This window comes from Berghia stephanieae, unplaced genomic scaffold, assembly GCF_034508935.2.
Source record: "Berghia stephanieae isolate SIO BIC M18660-M18661 unplaced genomic scaffold, UCSD_Bste_1.3 scaffold2019, whole genome shotgun sequence".
Taxonomy (NCBI): Eukaryota; Metazoa; Mollusca; class Gastropoda; order Nudibranchia; family Aeolidiidae; genus Berghia; species Berghia stephanieae.
Window position 1 is genome coordinate 1 of NW_027623090.1, and position 6,559 is coordinate 6,559.

Genomic DNA, 6,559 nt, shown 5'->3' on the forward strand with positions numbered 1-6,559 from the left:
TTTGACATTCTGAGCACTGGGCAGAAATCACGTCCCGTAAACACCTTTTCAGGCTGTCGAGACGCTCTGTTTTAATTAGACAGTCGGATTCCCCCTGTCCGTGACAGTTCTGAGACAGCGTGAGTGGGAGGTCGGGGTCGGTGTCCCCCGCGCAGCCAACGCGCCCCGCGAAGGGCGTCAGCCGAGCGAGGCCGCTCGGCCCGGGCCCCCACGGTTTCCGCGCACGTCTCTCCCCTCGGAGTGTCCCCTCAGGTGCGTGCGGTTCTGCCCGCTTCCTCCCCTAGCCCGACCGTCCCGGCCCTCAGAGCCAATCCTTCTCCCGAAGTTACGGATCCATTTTGCCGACTTCCCTTACCTACATTACTCCGGGACCAGAGGCTGCTAACCTAGGAGACCTGCTGCGGACATGAGTACGGCCGGGCAGCGAGATTGACGTGCCCTCGACGGGGTTTTCACGGACCGCCGTGAGCGCTCCGGACGCAGCCATGTCTTACGGCGACGCTTTTCGGCCTGGCCAGCCCTTTCTCCGGTCGACCCGATTCCAGGGCGAACCAGACCTTAAAAAGAGACGACGGCTCTCCCCGGTGCCCACGGCAGCGTTCCCCGTTCTGTCGGCGTCGCCGCGGCGCCCCCCACGCCGGAACGTAGTCGCGACGAGGGGGCCGTTCTCCGCCGCCCGGTTCCGAGCGAACCTTAACTGGATTCCCTTTCGGCGGTCGCAGGGTGACTGACAGGCCAGCGCGCGCGCCCGTTCGGCCGCCCGCCCGGCGCGTGTTTTCGTACCCGCTTCAGCAAGGGAGCTAACCCGCCCCTTAGGACCGACTCACACCCACGTACATGCACTGTTCCCGCGGAACCATTCCCACTTCGGCCTTGAAAAGTACTCTCCGTTCAATATTTGCTACTACCACCAAGATCTTCACCGCGGCGGCTCCGAACGGGATCGCTCCCGGACTTTCACGCCACCGCGGCGCACCTCCTACTCGCCCCGGCCTGCCCGGGGAGGGGAGTCGCACCCCTCCCGCTGGCGGGCGGCCCGGTGTGGGTCCGACGCTCAGCGCCATCCATTTTCAGGCGGGTCGGTTCGGCAGGTGAGTTGTTACACACTCCTTGGCGGTTTTCCGACTTCCGTGGCCACCGCCCTGCTGTCAGTACCGACCCACACCTTTTAGCTTTCCCGTGAGCGTCCTGCGTTGGGCACCACAACCGGCGTTCGGTTCATCCCGCAGCGCCAGTTCTGCTTACCAAAAATGGCCCACTCGGCACCCGTGATTCTAGGCCAGGCCCCGTGCGAGGCGGGTCTGGCGCCTCACCCGTTGAAAGTTTGAGAGTAGGACGAGGGCGTTTCGCCCCCGATGCCTCCAACCATTCGCTTTAACCGAGTGAAAATCGTTCCGTCGGCACCGGCTATCCTGAGGGAAACTTCGGAGGGAACCAGCTACTAGATGGTTCGATTGGTCTTTCGCCCCTACGCCCAAGTCGGGCGGTCGATTTGCACGTCAGAGTCGCTTCGAGCCTCCACCAGAGTTTCCCCCGGCTTCGCTCTGCTCAGGCGTAGATCACCATCTATCGGGTCCCGACGCCTGCACTCATGCTCCGACAGGGCCGTCAACGCGGCGACCGCCGGCCGGCGGTGCGCTCCGGGGACTCGGTGAGTCGCCCGAGAGATCCCGCCCTCGGCCCGCGAGGGCCTCTCGCTTTCACTTCGCCGTGGGGTTTAGTGGAAACCCTGCGGCTCGCACAGGCGTCGGACTCCTTGGTCCGTGTTTCAAGACGGGTCGGGCAGGTACCGGAATAACGCTGCGCACCTTTCGACGGACCGGAGCCGCCCGCCCGGAGGCCGAAACCCCCCGGGGCGAACCGCCGCCGTTTGTCCGCGGTCGACCACGGCACCCGAATACGACCGCTCTCGTGCCAACTCGCGCCCACGATCCGCAGGCCGACGACCCGCGTAGGGCGCGCGGACGAGACGGCCGGTGCCGGTGGCAGCGGAGACCCGCCGTGGTGGGGCACGCGCCCGACCCCCGAACTCGGAAGGCGTCCCCGTCTCCGGGGCGCCTCCGCGGGGGGCACGGGCGACCAGCCGCCACGGCGGGACACGTCGCTCGGCTCAGCCAGTTTACCCCTTGGCGGTTTCACGCGCTTTGCACCCTCTCTTCAGAGTTCTTTTCAACTTTCCCTCACAGTACTTGTTCGCTATCGGACTCGCGCAGGTACTTAGCCTTAGGTGGAGTTTACCACCCGCTTCGGGCTGCACTGCCAAGCAACCCGACTCCGGGGTCGAGGTCGGCGGAAGGGAGCGCCGCCGGCAAGGGCCTGGCACCCGCTCTGGGCAAGCCACGCTCGAGAAGACTCGCGCGGCGCTCCCGATCCCGCTCGACACCGACCCGAACGCTACAGCTCCCCGCGGGCACGGGCCCAGGGGTTTCAGCGCTGGGCTCTTCCCGCTTCACTCGCCGTTACTGGGGGAGTCCCCGTTGGTTTCTTTTCCTCCGCTTACTGAAATGCTTTAGTTCGGCGGGTACCCTCGTCCGATATGAGGTCGGCAGATCGCCCCATCCGTCGGGTTCGCCGCGCGTCGTTATACTTACTTCCCCGCATACCCCCACGAAGCCCTCGCTCGCGTGTACATCGAGCAGGCCCGAGGATTGAGGAAGAAGCAGCCGATCGCGTGCGTGCTTCCCCGTCTTCGGTGCGCGTCTTATTCGTCGTCCCCGCCCATACCCAGAGGCCGGGTGGGGACGACGTCTCCCGTGGTCAGACGGGAGCCCTCGATCTACGGCCGCCAGTCGGGCCGAGACCCGACCGGTACGGCACGTCGCGCCGCTCAGTCCCCCCGAGAAGACCGGTTGCGGCGACGTCGTAGGGCCGACCCTCATACGGACGTGGCCGGTGACTTACGCCCACGGCCGCAATTTGCGTTCAAGACGTCGATGTTCAATGAGGCAGCTGCAGTTCACACGACTCAATACGGCTGGCCGCACTCTTCATCGACGCGCGAGCCGAGTGATCCACCGCCAAAGGTTGTATTTATTTTCTCTCGCTTAAGGGCCAAACGACGACAAAGGGTGGGGGGGGCAAGCGTTGCGCGCGCGGTTACTCGCGGCGCAACGCCGCCGCCCCGTTTATCAGCCTGGACCGCTCCCCGGCCAGGGAGCAGCCCGGCCTCACCGGACAGTGTTTTAACCCTTCACCCGTCGGGGCGGGCGGCTGGGGGCAAAACGAAATCGGACGTGATCCTACCGAAGGTTCACCTACGGTAACCTTGTTACGACTTTTACCCTCTCGGGGCAGCGCAGTTCGGGCGACATCGCGACGACTGCGATTTCAGGAGCCGAAGCTCCGTCTCGCCGGCCACTCCGGGGCCCTGGCTGCGCCGTCCACCGAAGGTAGCGACGGGCGGTGTGTACAAAGGCAGGGACGTAGTCGGCACGGGATGCTGACCCGTGACTACGTGGCATTCCGAGTTCACGGCCCAACTCGCAGGAAGACCGACCCCGGACATGAAGACTCCTACGCTCACGGTCTACACCGCGCCGGCTGGCGCCACCACTGTAGCACACGTGCAGCCCAGGACGTCTAAGGGCATCACAGACCTGTTATGGCTCCATCTCGTACGCACTGCTCGAGGTCAATCCCTGCAGGACGCGGCCTGCGCGACGGCGGTCCGGGGCACCGCCTCTCCCTGAGTGGGAAGACCGACGCCCGACCCGAGAGCCGAACGCCGACCCAACCCGTGAGACGGACCCCTCTTGACCGCCGTTTGTTATCCGCCAGGGCAGAGTCTCGCCCGTTATCGGAATGAACCAGACGGATCGCTCCACGGGCTAGCAACGGCCATGCACCACCACCCACCGAATCATGAAAGAGCCTCAGTCTGTCAATCCACGCGGTGTCCGGACCTGGTAAGCTTCCCCGTGTTGAGTCAAATTGAGCCGCAGGCTCCACTCCTGGTGGTGCCCTTCCGTCAATTCCTTTAAGTTTCAGCCTTGCGACCGTACTCCCCCCGGAGCCCAGGCACTCTGATTTCTCCGGGGCCTCGCGAGGCTTCCCCACAGGGGACGTCCCCGCGTAACCGGTCGGCATGGTTTACTGTCGGAACTACCGCGGTACCTGATCGCGTTCGTTCCTCCGACTTTCGTTCATGATCAACGAAGGCGCTCTTGGCCGGTGCCTTCGCTCTTGTTCGTCCCACCGCGATCGTCGGATTCCACCCCTCCCGCGGTAGTACGCCGCCCCCCGGCCGTCTCTATAGACCTCGCCCACCGCCCCCACGGAGACCGGTCCCGTGGTTACATTGCGGGGCGGTGGCGTCATCACATCGTTCCGAGCAAAGCTGTGCGAGCACGACCTGCTTTGAGCACTCCAATTGATTCAGGGAGAACACCGCCCGTACCTTAGTGTCGGCCCAGATACGCCACGTACCAAGCCGACACGGCTTAAGACGGAAAGAGACTAAACCGGCAGCGACGGGCAAGCGATGCCCGGCGAGATCCGTCGCGAGGGTCCGGTTGCGGCACCGGAAGGCACCGCTTGCTCCATCCCCAAAACCACGACGGTGCATAATCGCCGGGGCAACGTCACCCGCGGTTTGTCGCTGCCGTCACCTCAGAGATCCAACTACGAGCGTTTTAAACGCAGCAACTACAACATACGCCATCGGAGCTGGAATTACCGCGGCTGCTGGCACCAGGCTTGCCCTCCGATAGGTCATCAACGGCACGTGTTTGGTCTACGCTCAATCCGACCGCTAGGCTCGCATGCGAGCCCAGCCCCGACATTTATCTTCACTACCTCACCGTGCTGGGAGTGGGTAAGTTGCGCGCCTGCTGCCACCCTTAAGCGTGGTAGCCGTCTCGCAGGCTCCCTCTCCGGGATCGAACCCTGATCCTCCGTCACCCGTAGCCAACACGGGGGGCTCTTGCCCGGGCCGTCTAAATTTGATGGGACGGCGAGCAAACGGGCACGCCGCTAACAGCGGTCGTCACATACCCAGAGTTCGCCTCAGCCTGGCGGGCGGCGTTAACCACCCGCCGCCGGTCAAGATCCTAATAAATGCGCCCTCTCCCCGCGGAGGTAACCCCGTTAGGAGGAGGACTCGTGTGCACGTATTAGCTCTGGGATTCCTACAGGTGTCCGGACAAACATCGCCCACCCCGTGTATTATCGCCGATATACTGAGCAGTTCGCGGCTTCCCCTTCTGTGTAGGGTGAGCATAGGCGTGCATGGCTTAACCCTCAAGACAAGCATAAGACTACAGGCAGGATCAACCTGGTAGCGTATCCATTTCCAACCCGGCGGGACGGACCCGCTGGGACAGGAGGCTACGGGCGGCCGACGACCGAAGCCCAGACGCCGAGAACTCCCAGCGCTCGACTCCTTCGCCGACGGCCCTTCTCGACTCTACCGCACAAACGTTCACCCCTTCGGCCTTCTCGCTGCTGGGTCGGACTGCTCCGACCGCCCGGACACGCTCGCGCTCACACGACTCTAGGTCCTCTACCGAGGAGCTAACCTGGGACCGACTCCGGACTCTCCGACCACCGCTCGTCCAGGCGCTGGTGACCGTGGGTGTACCAGAGGCCACCGCGCGCCTTTCGGCTCGCCTTGCTTCAATTTCAATTTTTCCGACCGACGACCGCCTTCCCTACTATACGTCCCAAACCCCTGGTAAGGTAGCCCTTTTCCTCTTGCGGACTACTAAAAAAAAAAATTTTTTTGGTGCAAATTCAGATTCGACCCCAGGCACGTATGGCAAACCCGAGCCCGACCTCCGAACAGCCCGAATTTCCCATCGCACTACTCTAGCGAAGTAGCGGGAACGCGTTTAACGCCGCGTAAACGGTCTTCCGAGCGAGTACAGGGCCCTAACGGGAAGGGCCCCGAAGTTCAAAACCGGTCGGCAATGGGGAGGTCCCAGTGCGATCATAGGTGGTGGGTTTATTTCATTCAAATTCGCTCCGTAGAGGAAATGCGCTCGACCAAAGTTTTTTCCCTCGGCCCTCGGAGGGCTTACCGCGGGAGCGTCCCGGCGCTAGAGTCCTTCTCGGCCGTAGCGAGAGCTTCTTACCCCAGGGACGCCCGTGCGGTAAAGCCTCGAATCGACGAGGCGATAAAATCGTATGAATAAAGCTCCCAAACCGGGATTTGAACCCCGGCAGGGTTGGCCGGCCCGTGGCCAACTCGATCGAGCCCGAGTCGTCGATCGCCCGACTCTAGCGAAGTAGCGGGAACGCGTTTAACACTCCGCCAAGCGAGTACAGGGCCCTAACGGGAAGGGCCCCGAAGTTCAAAACCGGTCGGCAATGGGGAGGTCCCAGGTGCGATCATAGGTGGTGGGTTTATTTCATTCAAATTCGCTCCGTAGAGGAAATGCGCTCGACCAAAGTTTTTTCCCTCGGCCCTCGGAGGGCTTACCGCGGGAGCGTCCCGGCGCTAGAGTCCTTCTCGGCCGTAGCGAGAGCTTCTTACCCCAGGGACGCCCGTGCGGTAAAGCCTCGAATCGACGAGGCGATAAAATCGTATGAATAAAGCTCCCAAACCGGATTTGAACCCCGG

The 6,559-nt window shown here is 63.1% G+C and overlaps 1 non-coding gene and 2 pseudogenes across 1 annotated transcript; all 3 read right to left on the reverse strand.

Annotated features, from left to right (window-relative positions):
- Window positions 1–2,545, reverse strand: LOC144961288 (large subunit ribosomal RNA; annotated as a pseudogene; the record flags this gene model as incomplete).
- Window positions 2,546–2,869: 324 nt separating this feature from the next.
- LOC144961286 (5.8S ribosomal RNA) lies at window positions 2,870–3,026 on the reverse strand. The gene has a single exon (XR_013643120.1). It is a non-coding gene; the product is annotated as a 5.8S ribosomal RNA (ribosomal RNA).
- A 205-nt stretch (window positions 3,027–3,231) lies between these two features.
- LOC144961287 (small subunit ribosomal RNA) lies at window positions 3,232–5,278 on the reverse strand (annotated as a pseudogene).
- Between the last annotated feature and the right edge of the window lie 1,281 nt (window positions 5,279–6,559).